General features: G+C 38.9%; 1 pseudogene; it reads right to left on the bottom strand.

Annotated features, from left to right (window-relative positions):
• Positions 1 to 8,675: 8,675 nt before the first annotated feature.
• On the bottom strand, positions 8,676 to 9,228 carry LOC136166129 (large ribosomal subunit protein uL22-like; annotated as a pseudogene).
• Positions 9,229 to 11,016: the final 1,788 nt, after the last annotated feature.

The raw sequence follows: 11,016 nt of genomic DNA, 5'->3' as shown, positions 1-11,016 counted from the left end.
TGTGGCTCTTTCCTGAGAATGAAGAAGCTTCTTTCTCACAGTGTCAGTAAATCTCTTGTCATCTCGTTAGGTCATATGACCATAACTATAGCAATCTGTGGCCAAATAATGCCAAACTCTGGTAGGTGTAAACCCACGATGGCCCAGAGCATGGGACTGCTGGTATTCATAGAGTAATCAGATTAGTGGTCTGCATGGAGGAGGTTCATAGGAGTACATATTATTATTCATATCATTAGGACAGAGTAAAAAGAAAATGTACACAGTGTTACAGGTTGAGTATGTTTCTACCAGATTCATATGTTGAAGTTCTAATCCCCAGTACACCAGAATGTGAGGTATTTGAAGATATGATCTTTACAGGTGTAACTAAGTTTAAAATAAAGTTCTTAAAGTGACTCTGGTCTAATAATCTTAATCCAAAAGGGAGAGGTTGGTGAGAGAATCACACACAGGGAGAATACTATATAAAGATGAAGGCAAAAATTGGGATGATCCTTCTAAAACCCAAGGAAAGCCAAAGGCTACCAGCAAACCACCAGAAACATGGGGAGAAGCATGAAACTCATATCCTCTCACAGCCCTCAGAAGGAGCCAATCCTGCCAACAGCTGGATTTCCTACTTCTAGCCCATGAGATAATAAATCACTGTTGTTTAAGCCACTCAGCTTGTGGGGCTTCATTGCAACAGCCCAAGTAAACAAATACACATGGGACAACAGTAATGTCTGCTAGCAAACCATAAATTTTCCTATCTGGAAAGTGATTGGCGAGATCACAAAAAAACAAAATATTTCTTGGGTCTTTCTGTGAATGACATTCATGGTTACTTCAGCCTAGTGGTACCCTAACAGCAAAGATTACATGTCAGGAGGAAAAGAATGCTGCTTGGGTCAGACTGACACATAGAAAAATAAAGAATATATATACACCTTCAGGATAAAATTAAATGGTCTGACAGAGAAAGAACTATCATATGATATTGCTTATACTTGGAATCTAGGAAGAAATGATACAAATGAAATTATTTACAAAATAGAAACAGACTTACAGACTTAGAGAATGAATTTATGGTTACCAGTGGGGAAGGGAGAAGGGAAAGGATAGTTAGGGAGTTTAGGATTGACACATACCCACTGCTATATTTAAAATGGATAATCAACAAAGACTTACTGTATAGCACAAGGAATTCTGCTCAATATTCTCTAATAACATAAGTAGCAAAGTAACCTGAAAAATAATAAATACATGTATATATATATATATATATATATATATATATATATATATATATATATATATATATATATATAACTGAATCATTTTACTGTACAGCTGGAGCTATCAGAACATTGTTAACCAATCATATCTAATATGGTTTAAAAAAATTAAATGGTCTGATAAAACTGCCCAGTAGATCACTCAGTTGCCTTCTTAACCTTTAGGCATTTTCTGATTTTTTTTTTCTTACTATTCTTTATGACATTGTCTAAATACATCAAACAGAGACTTATATGAATATAAAAACACTCCCTTTTAAAAAGTAAATATTCTGAAAGGGATCTATCCATTCCTATGTACACTGTTGGCATTTAGAAGAGAGATTTAAGATTTGAGCAGGGGGGATAAGAAGGAGTTAAAATCAGTAAGAAAACCAAACATTACTTCTGTATTGCAGACTCAAGTAAGAGGAGTTAGAAACACCATTTACTAATATTGTAGTCCTGAGATTTATTCATTTAATCACTCACTCAGCAAGTATTTATGGCATTCTTATACCTGTATTAAATGTTAAGAATATAAGAATAAACAAAACAAATATGGTGTCCTTCCTCAGAGAGCTTAGAGTTTAATAAGGGAGAAAAATGCAGAAAAGAAGCAGAATATTACAATATGTTGTGATAAGCGCTAATTTAGGGGAAGTCTGTGATTCATAGACAGAGAAGGCAATGGCAACCCACCCCAGTGTTCTTGCCTGGAGAATCCCATGGACGGAGGAGCCTGGTGGGCTGCAGTCCATGGGGTCGCACAGAGTCGGACACGACTGAAGCGACTTAGCAGCAGCAGCAGCATGATTCATAGAAACACATAGGGCATGTAACCTGATTTAGAGTGGGTTAGGGGCAGTTTTTCTAGAGTAAGCACTGTATAAGCTGCATGCATGCCTGCTCAGTAGCACAGTCGTGTCTGTCTGACTCTTGCGACCGCAGGGACTGCAGCCCACCAGTCTCCTCTATCCATGTGGTTTCTCAGGCAAGAATACTGAAGTGGGTTACCATTTCCTTCTCCAGCTGAGACTTGACAAATAATTAGGAAATAGTCAAGCCAAAAGGAAGGATATGAGGGAGGATAGAAGCGATCACGGGTAGTGATAAAAGCCATCCTAAAAATTACAGGCTTATCCCAGAAAAAAGTGTGGAGCCATGAGAAGTAATATAATCAGATATGTACTTTTGAAAGATGCTCAGAGCAGTAAAGACACCATTCTAGATTTGGCTTTGCTCTAGCAAGGAGTTATTTCTGAGTCAAGTAAAAGATACATAACCCTGACCATGAAGCTTTATCTCTTAGTTAAATCAAGTTAAAACTATCAATTAATTATCCAAAGCTTTACCCACTTAAAATAGTCAAGTTACCAGTCTTTTTAAGCAAGCCAAAGTGACCATAGCAATGTGGGAAAGTACTGAAATGGGTTTTCTTCAGGAATGGGAACACCATGATACCACTTTTATGCAAAATGATTCAACCTTGTTAGCTATTATTATTAACTATATATTAGTGATATATAGCTACTTAAAGCATGATATTATTTTTAAAAAAGCACTATATGTGGAAGGTGTTTTAGTAAACCAACAAGATGCTAATTTTGCTGAGGTAATCAATTATACTGGGAGCCTCCAAGTGAATCACACCCTCCATCCTTACACCCTTGTTTCATCTCCTCCCTTGAATTTGAAGGAAAACTATGATTTGGCTTTAGCCAAGGAAATATGGCAAATGCTTTACTGTGCAAGTTCGGAATCTGACAGCCTCTGGGTCCATAGTCCTGGAAACCTCAAGCCATCTCATAAGATGTTTAGCCTGAGATCTGCTCATAGACAGACAATGTGGAGAAGTCACCAAGAGAGGAGTCCTGTGATTACAGGAAGAAGGTTACAGCTGCTGTAGCACCTTAGCCAAGCCTAACCCTGGGTGGCCCACACTGAATGCAGCTGCCAGAGTGGCCGCTGGGGAACCAGCTGAAGATCCACCCAGGCGAGCCCAGTAGAGGCTGCAGGGTCATCACAGATAAAATGCTTGTTGTTTGAAGTCACATAGTTTTGTTACACAGCTGTATATAACTGAAGCACTCCCCATCATCCTTTTAGAAGCAATAATAATAATAATAATAATAATGATTATATTTAGTATAAGAGGAAAATGGAAAAGATCTGGAATAAAAAAGACAAATGTCATTCTAACAGACCAAGGATACTGGATGCTAAGTCTGGCATCTGGCCTGGAGTGAATAGAGTTCTCTCTATCTGCTTACTGGGTTGCATTGTGTATCATGTGTACTCACGTTATCAAGAGGTTTGGCAAATCTTTACTTGGAGTGCGTGACCACCAAGGACTGAAGTCCTTTCTACTGGCAGCGTGTCACTCAGTGTGAAACACACTCATTTCACACTGGGAGTTTCTGAGAAAATATTCCTCAGGTCTTACAGGAGCTGATCAGCTTACAGAGTCAACTGATACCAACAAGCACCCACTTGACTCCCAACCAATTTGCACAAAAAAGATAACAGTACTTTAAGATCCTTCAGTGGATTAGTTTTCCCATGTGAGGCTTTCCTTGAGATGCTCTTGGGTTCTTTCACATTGCCCTAGGACTCATGCCTTGGGAGGCAGTTTATAAATAAGTTACTCTATTCTCAAAAGACTCTAGTTGGAAACACTTTAATAAAGCAGACCTAATTTTTCAATCTCACCTTTTGTAACTGAGTATGAATGAGCTATTCTTCATGTTCCTGTAGCTTGACAGGAACAAGAAAGTGTACCAAATCATTAATTCTCTAATTTTCCCACATAACATAAAACCAGCTGGCTTTTAATATTTAATTAAATTAGTATGCTCCCCGACTGAGTTCTAATATTCCAATTTCAATTTTCAGCACAAAGCTAACATAAAACCAAAGAAGCACTGAGTGATGTGGAAAGGGAAAATGTGACCTTGGTAGGATAATGTGAAGGCATCTGCAGATGAGAAGAATTTTTTTTTTTCCGCTTAAGCAATATGTATAAGATGTCCAACTAAAAATGTTGCATTCTCTTTTAAGAAGTAGCATTACATGGTAAAAATATGTGTGAACTGGAGAACGGTTTCTTTTTTACTTAATTTCTTTGTCCACTCGGACATTTCTTATGCCTCTTGTATTGTACTGAGAGTTCAAAGGTGAGGGTGCATCACACTGTCCCTACCCCCAGCAGGACATATTGTTCCTACTTATTGTTAAGAGTTTGTGTGTGTGTGTGTATGTGTGTGTGTGTGTGTGTAATCAAGGCTAAGCTTGGCCTTTGTCTATAGAATCCACTGTCCATAGAATGGCTATATTAACAACACTCAGCTCACATGACTCCTGTGAGGATTAAATAAGCTTGTGTCTTACCAGAGACTTTAGTACATGTAGTGAAAGTAAAGTTGAACATTGCTCAGTTATGTTCCAATCTTTGTGACTCCAGGGACTGTAGCCTGCCAGACTCCTCTGTTCATGGAATTCTCCAGGCCAGAATACTAGAGTGGGCAGCCATTCCCTTCTCCACAGAATCTTCCTAACCCAAGGATCAAACCCAGATAGCCCCGCTGATCAAAACCAGATTACCAGTTGAGTTATCAGGGAAGCCCCAAATACATGTGGAATGAATCAAATGATGGGTTGAAATTGTGAAGTATTTTGTATAGGTTTTGTTGTTGTCTATGCACATTTGTTTTTAAGAGAGGCAATAGGAAAAGGACTCTGTTATGACCACCTATTTTTTCATGAGTTACTTCTCACTCACATGCAAGAAAATGTGATAAAGTCTGTGATAAAATGTGATAAATTCAATCTGCATGTGCAGTTCTCCTTATGAAGTGTTTTCTGCTTTCAGAGGTCTTTGTTTCAACTGGATTGAATGATGCTAAACTTAGGTTGAAGGTTTATCTTAGCTTTTTGTGGTTATTTTATCTGCATATTTATTACAACTATTAATATTTTGTTATCCTCTTTTCTGTTTCTCTATTTTTGTTTCTCCCTATTGTACTATGTTGGGTTAATTTCCTTGCTTCTTAGGAGGCTCATAAGGCACTTTGGTACAAAGTTGGCTGGTGCAAGCTATTGAAGAAGATACCAGAAGAACATTCAATGAAGAAGGAGGAAGGAGGCTATGGCTTTCCCTCCACTGTATATCCCGTGTAGCAGTTGTGGTTGGGCCTAGACCAGCATTCAGGGTCAAGGCCAATGCATACAGTACACTAAAGCTGAACTATGGGCCACAGTTAGCACTGCTAAAGTCTTAAGCACACAGTTTCACTGGTACCCAACCACCTACTTTTGTCTTGCTTTTTCTATTTGGCCTGTGGTATGATATTTACTCAGTTGCCCAGACAAGGATTTCAGAGGCATCTTTGATTCACTTTGTCAGCCCACTTTGTCACCTCATAAATAAACTTCTAGTTTTCCCTCAGAATCTACTTGCTTCTGTTCCCACCTTTTCATTCTACTCTCAGCACTTCAGGCTTGGCCTTCATTGTATCATAATCACTCAATTACAATATTCTACACACCTGCTGACCTAATAAGATAATGTCTACAGAGTAAGGTACAACTCTTCGGAAGGGAATTCAGGTCTTCTCAGTGACTCCCCGACCATCTTTCTTACTTACCGTCTACCACTTCAGGTACAACCCCTAACTCCAGGAACAGTTGCAAAGCTGAACCAGGCAGCTTACTATTTCCCAAGCACATCCTGTGCATTTGCTCATGGGCTTGTCTCTGCCTAGAATGCCACTTTTATCCCACTCATTCATCTAGCCTAAGTTTCACTTAAGCCTAAATTCAAATGCTGCTGCTTCTCTATATCTTCTCATGCTGTATTTCAAATATATGAATCAGTTTTTTCAACTAAACAATGATGTGTGTGAGTAGGAATACTCCCTTGAAAACCTCTCTGTCCCCTGTTCCTAGAAAAGTAGCTCATAGCCCATGTAGACGATCACTGATTGTGTTGTTATTGTTCATCAATTTTTTACTGTGGTGGCAGCCATAGTTATGACTTGCATCTGTGACTTAGCGGTGGTGGTGGTCATTCCTGAACTATATAGTTTTATGAATCATTTTTTCAAATTTGTTGTTCTTCTGGTTATAGAGGTAATATTAACTCATGGTAAAGTTTTGGAAAACAGAGAAAATGTAAAGAAGAAAATAAAAATCACACAATAAACTCACTACCAGATAGCTCACATGAGTAAGTTGATGAATGCTCTTTCAGTGTATTCATGATTCATATAAATGTTATGGTAATTTAATAATAACACGTTTATCATCATTTAGGATAGCAAATCTACTCTCCTTGAAAAGACAATGTAGGTGTCACTATCAGTTGCCCACAGGTCTTAGAATTACAATTAATCCTCAATTTCTGTATGTGAGTCACAAATGTCATCCTGAAGGAAAGTTTGTTTCTATATACATTATTTTATATAAATTTGAGATCATACTACATAAATTATTTTTAAATTTCTTTTCACTTCATATGATACCATCATTTCTCCAGTCTCTTAAGTATTCTTTCCAGCATGACCTTTAATGTTGTGTGTTATGGGCTGAATTTTGTCCCATGGAAAAAAATCGTATGTTGAAGTTCTTACCCCCAATAAGTCAGAATGTGACTGCATTTGAACACAGGGCCTTTAAAGAGGTGTATAATTAAAATGATGCCAATAGGGAGGGTTCTCATCCAATCTGAATAAGAGGAAGATATGTGAGCCATTAAGAAACACATGCACAGAGGCAAGAAGGTGGCCATCTGCAGGTCAGGGAGGGAGGCCGCGGAAGAAACCAAACCTGCTGACACCTTGATGTTGGAGTAAAGTAAAGTGACGTTTGCTCAGTCATGTTCAACTCTTTGTGACCCCATGAACTATACAGTCCATGGAATTCTCCAGGCCAGAATACTGGAGTGGGTAGCATTTCCCTTCTTCAGGGGATCTTCCCAACCCAGGGATTGAACTGAGGTCTCCTACATTGCAGGCGGATTCTTTACCAGCTGAGTCACCAAGGAAGCCCCAAAATACTGGAGTGGGTAGCCTATCCCTTCTCCACGGGAACTTCCCATCCCAGGAATAGAACTGGGGTCTCCCACATTACAGGCAGATTCTTTATCAGCTAAGCTACCACAGATTTCTAGCCCCTAAAACTGTGAGAGATACCTTTCTGCTATTTAAGCTGCTCAAGCTATAGTGTTTTGTTACAGCAGCTCTAGCAACTGACATACTCTATAATATATTTCATTATATGTTTCTTTTAACATGCCTACTGTTAGATGCCAATTTCCCTTCATTTAAAACAGTATTATGATGTACATAAAGAAATTTCTTCAGGTTGACTAGGTGCTTAGAAAATCTTTAAAGTATTTCCCAGTACAAAAATAGCATAAATTTACTTAGAAGATTTTGGAAAACACAGCAAAAAAGGAAACATAACATAATGCCATTATTCAAATAAAAACATGGCTATATTTACCATATTTCCCTTCACTTTTTTCTATTATTCAGTTGCTTTTAAAGTGTAATCATGATTATGCATTTTAAAATCAAAATATAATTATGATTTTGCTTTTTTAATTTAACAACATTATAAGCATTTTTCATATTTTTATATTTAAAGGTTGTTTTAATGGCTTCATATAAATAGATTCACTAAGAAAAGAAAAATAAAAATTTCCCTGAAAACTCTTCCTCATATCTGTACTTTGTAATAAGTATAGCCTAAATTGCTAGAAAGAGAGAAAAGGAAGGAAAGAAGGAAGGAAGGAAGGGAGGGAGGGACCCATAAAGGAAAGAGGAAAGGGAATGAGAAAAAGAAGACAAGAAAGCAGCTTAACCTAGCTGGAAGTTTATTTTTCTATCACACATCAGTCAAAAAACAGATAGAGGTCTGAAACTGGTAGACTGACTCTCCCTTCCTCCTCATGGTTTCCATTTGTGTATCCCAGTTGGTCACTCTAGCCCTCATGAGCTTCAGCAAGAAGTGGGGAGTGGACCAGGGATACACTCATAATCCCTTTGTGGCAAAACCTAGGAGTATACACAACATTTCTACCAGGTGCTTTGGCCTAAATTTAGCCTTCTGGCCACATCAGCAACAATGGAGGCTGAGCACCTTACTTCCTTTAAAAATAAATAAATGTATTGAATTATATGACACTGTTCAATAGGCATTGTGTGCTCAGGACTTTCAGCAGTTACTTCATGTGATATTCCCTTACTACACGTTATCACAGGTGCCTAAGGGCAACTCAGACTCCACACCAGGTTCACTGCCCCCTGACATCCACCAGAATCTAAATCCAAAAGTACTGCTCTCTGACTAGCTTGTTATTATACTTTTTTTTTTTTTTTTTTTACTTTTTTCTGTATCAATTTTTTGCAGCATTTATTTCTGGGTCATAAGTTTTCATTTCTTCAGTTTCTTCTAGGATATCTTTTTCTCCTGTGCAACCTCCTCTGCTGGTTTAGGAACAATGTTCTTTTTCAGTAAGGATCATCTCCATGTGTCAGGGAGAGTTCATGGGGGGATTGATCCAACCATGAGCTCTGTAAGTCCTGTGTCTCCTCTTGGGGGCTTTTTCACCTGGACGTGCTCAATGACCAGAGAATCTACATCAAAGCCCCTAAGTTCAGCATTACTCTCTGCATTTTTGAGAATGTGCAGTAAAAATTCAGAACTCTTTTTGGGCCACCGACCCTGCATCCACCCCCCACTGTTTGGCCTCTGCATACTCACCAACTTCACCATTGTAATGACGGAGCAACACTCATTGCTTCTATAAAGTGTTATCTTTCAAATACTTGGTGGTTTCTTGTATATGCATAGTCTTAATGGCCTGGGCAGTTTCACAAGTGTTCTTAAAGTGAACATAAAGATTTGAACCTCTTTCTTTGCATGATATTCTGGGGTTTTCTGGATCAAATGAATAGCGCACCATTTTTAGAGGTCACCTCAAGCTGTTTAGTCAGAAAACTGTACTTCCTTATTAGCCTAAAAATTGAAATTTAAAAACAAGTACAAGATTTCCTTCTAAGATGTCCAAATTTTTAAAAATAACTCTTGGCGAAATGTATAGTCTCTGCCATGCACGCAAATATGAGTTTAGTGGAAAATAGGTTGTTTTAGAATGAGCACAATCTCTGAGTTTCTGGGAAGGGTCAAATAAATAACTGGTGTTTATAACATTTCAGTTTGTTCCCATGTACATTATGACAATGAGAGTTATTATTTTTCAACTGTTTCTAGATCTTAGGGAATAGACATTTTTGTGACAAAGTCAACTGGATAAAAATCCTCCTAATACTATTAGCACAGCAACAGTGATATTATTGTCTATTATTGTCTTGCTAGGGGCAACGTCAAAGTCATAATCACAGAAATTCTACTCTTTCTTCATATGACGAGAAAATAAATAAATACATGGCAAAATGGACTTTCTTTTTAAGAGAGCCAGCGAGCCAGTTTTCTGCATCATCTTCTGACCAGGAGTCTGTCTGGAATTGGAACACGTTGCTTCACCTTCATACGTGGGGCTGATGACTTTACATTTAACACTCAACTTTGCAGGACACAAAAAGGAGGAATAGCTTCCTGCATAGCAGAGTGGAATTCTCAAAAAAAGGGGTGAGGTCTCTTTAAGAGACAGGAACAGATGTCAGAGTAGGCATATGGAATATTCTTCCTTTGGAAGGACTAAGCTGTATACAGTGTTTATCTCTGAGTGTTTGAGTGTCTCCTGCTGAGTCACGGGTCAGCAGTGACCTGCAGGGGAGACAGGGGCTCTGGCTGCAGCAGACCTGGGTCACCCAGCCTGTGGCATGAGCCCTCCTGGAGGAGGTCACTACTAGCCCCACCATACAGTCACCAAGCAGATGACCCATAAATTGCAGAACAATTATACCAAAGAACTTCTCACACTGTCAAGAAAGTTCTAGGACCCACGACAGATTTCCCAACCTGGGGATCCAGCAAAGGGACAGAGAACCCTCAGGGAATTTGACTTTGGAGGCCAATGGAAGACTGAGCCAGACTTGCCTATGAGTGTCCAGGAGTCTCTGGGTTGACAGTTTGACCTCAGGCCAAACAACAGGGAGGGAACAAAGCCCCAACCACCATCAGAAAATTGGATTAAAGATTTACTAAGCATGACCCTGCCCATCAGAATGAGACCCAGTTTCACAGTTGGTCTCTCCCATCAGGAAGCTTCTATAAGCCTCTTATCCTTATTCATCAGAGGGCAGGGAGAATGAAAACCACAATCACAGAAAACTAACCAAACTGATCACATGGACCACAGCCCTGTCTAACTCAGTGAAACTATGAGTCACACCATGTGGGGCCACCCAAGATGGACAGGTCATGGTAGAGACTTTTGTTAAAACGTGGTCCACTGGAGAAGGAAATGGTAAACCACTTCAGTATTCTTGCCTTAAGACACCCTTGAACAATATGAAAAGGCAAAAGATATAAAACTGAAAGACAAACTCCCCAAGTTGGTAGGTGCCTGATATACTACTGGAGATCAGCAGAGAAGTAACTCCAGAAAGAATGAAGAGACACAGCCAAACCAAAAACAACACCCAGTTGTGGATGTGACTGGTGATGAAAGTAAAGTCAAATGCTGTAAGAATAATATTGCATAGAAACCTGGAATGCTAGGTCCATCAGGGTAAGTTGGAAGTGGTCAAACAGGAGATCTCAAGAGAAAACATTGACATTTTAGGAA

The sequence above is a fragment of the Muntiacus reevesi genome, chromosome 4 (assembly GCF_963930625.1).
Source record: "Muntiacus reevesi chromosome 4, mMunRee1.1, whole genome shotgun sequence".
NCBI lineage: Eukaryota > Metazoa > Chordata > Mammalia > Artiodactyla > Cervidae > Muntiacus > Muntiacus reevesi.
Note: the sequence above shows the minus strand (reverse complement) of the source record. Positions and strands in the feature narration are given on the sequence as shown.